The sequence below is a fragment of the Conger conger genome, chromosome 7, assembly GCF_963514075.1.
Source record: "Conger conger chromosome 7, fConCon1.1, whole genome shotgun sequence".
NCBI lineage: Eukaryota > Metazoa > Chordata > Actinopteri > Anguilliformes > Congridae > Conger > Conger conger.
Window position 1 is genome coordinate 58,666,905 of NC_083766.1, and position 2,500 is coordinate 58,669,404.

The 2,500-nt window shown below is 41.2% G+C and overlaps 1 protein-coding gene across 1 annotated transcript in view; it reads right to left on the reverse strand.

Moving 5' to 3' along the window:
- The window catches only part of rxfp2a (relaxin family peptide receptor 2a), a 49,577-nt gene that overhangs the window by 24,855 nt on the left and 22,222 nt on the right, over positions 1-2,500 (reverse strand). The window lies entirely within an intron of this gene.

A 2,500-nucleotide genomic window follows, 5' to 3' on the forward strand; every position in this document is an offset into this window, starting at 1 on the left:
TTTATCTAAAGCACTGTACAATTGATGCTACTCATTCACCCATTCATACACACACACACACACACACACACACATCCATGCAAGGCACTCGTCAGGAGCATTTGGGGGTTGCGTGTCTTGCTCAGGGACACTTCGACACACCCAAGGCAGGATCGAACCGGCAACCCTCCGATTGCCAGACAACCGTTCTTGCCTCCTTGAGCCAATGCCACCCCTTTGTCTTAGTAACTTGAGATGGAGTTGACAATATTTGCCAGAACCTAACCTACTCTTGTGATTTTTAAATGAAAAGGGGTTTGTGGGACTTTAATGGCAGAAGGGGGGAGGAATTGGATTCTCAGCACCAGTCAGTGTGCAGAACCACGATGGCATAGCAACAGATCCCTGGCAACCACTGTCACTGTCCCAAACTGGCCTTGTGAGTATAATCAATATATGGACATGTCCGGGAAGCAGGCTCATCAGATCTTCATTCAGATGTGAATGGAATGTGTGAACGCAGTCTCATTTCAGCACTGTACGACTGGCATCATTTTTTCAGATAAAAGTGCATTTTGATCTCAGAGCAGAACAGAGGTTTTTTTCAGTTTCTTCTTAAGTGATATAGGATCTCTTTTTAGTACCATTTTACACAACATTACATTACATTATTCCATTACAGGCATTTGGCATTACAAAGTGTAAATCAAAACAAGTGCGCTGAAAGACCCTAGAAAGACCCTAAAGTACAATTTCAAGTGCTAAGAATACAACAAAGATAAGGACTTGGGCCTTGTAGATTAATCTGACAAACATTTATATCCATAAATTCGTTTTATACAGCTCAGTGCTAAAGAATAATGTACACTTACGTCAGAACAATAAACAGCTCTCATAGACAAACAAAAGTAGCAATAAAACTGTCCCAGCGAACATAATTCTAGTAATAACTAAAGCATAACTCTCCCGTGCTCATTGTTTTGTAATTCAGCTCCAGGTGGTCTACCAAGGAACAGACAAATGTGAACATCAAAGCGCTGGAATCTCAATAAACCAGCCTGTTTGTTCCTGTGTAGGGAAGTAACTCAATGAGGAGAGGGCTTCAACCGCATCACCAATATGCTGCCAACCAATGACGTCGCGGATAAGATAGAAACAATGCGTCTGATTGGCTGAATTTAGAATCTTCCCCCACACCGACAACGCCTTGCCCCTTTTCCAACGGTAATTGCCCAGGCCAATAAACAGCAGATGACTCATTGCCACGGCACGGAAGGCATTTGAGTCTTGAGACCGAGTGAAGAGTTGAAAGCCGTTTCCAGACGGAATATGATTATATTACAAAGTCTGCGCCGTACACGCCTTGGGCCCATTTCAGCTGTAACGTGAATTTAATAACCAGTTTATATGCCTTCTAACTCCGATCCATTAAAAAGCCAAAGAGCTTAGCGCGACAGATTAATGATAGCAGGTGACTGACGATCGTATATACAACCTCAGACAGGTCGTGTGATATGCATGCTTGAAGGAAAAAGCGCCCTTCTTTCTTCATCTTCTATTCAAGGAAATAAGAAAAGTGGACCCACTGCATTATATTACTGATGAATAAATTGGCGAGTCCCACATGACAAATATAACTTCAAGATAAAACAAACAAAATGTTCTCAGAATGCATTGTAAATTCTACAGACTAGATTCAATCACATTTTGTCCTTACACAATTAAAGGCAGGTGTTTAGGTTTTTAGTTTTCTAATTTGTTCTCAATTTGTTCTCAAGTCTGATATTGACTGAATCCAGAACTGCAGCCGATAAAGATAACACCTGTCTGCAGAAACACTTACCATCTGGTTATAAACAACCGACAGGGGCCTGCTTACAAAAACAGACCAATAAAACAGTCATTTGCACTGGTGATATGGAGTATGCATGACAAGGTGTTGACTTGGTTCAAACCAAATGTCCTCAAATTCCAGCCTACTAATTTCGGACCGAGAATTGTGTACCATAATTGTAAAATGATGTCATTGTGCCGAGGACCAATCAAATGCCACCCGCAGGGAGGAAGAAAGGAAATCTGCGGTGGGTTCTTTTCTGTGAGGCTCTTCTGATTGGCCCCCCAAGTGCTTACTGTCTAGACCAATTTTCCTTATTTTTCTCAGCACGTACTTCTCTGTAAGTTCTATCCAAGTACTTATTTGTATAGTATGTACTTCTCTATAAGTTATATCCAAGTACTTATTTGAATTGTACTTACTTCTCTGTAAGTACTACACAAATAAAATTGATTTGATTTGATTCTGACTACACTTTCTTCAGGGGCGTTTTCAGGAGCACTGACATATTATGCAGATGTCTTGAAACATACCCAGACCAAACTGAAAAATGCTTTCACAATGCTACTGGAATGCTCTGTCAACATTATAACATTGCCACTACATGGCAGCAACATTGTGAGAATGCTCTCTGTTAGCGGGGTAAATGGGACAGAACTGAACTTCCAGTCACAGTACAGTGCTTGC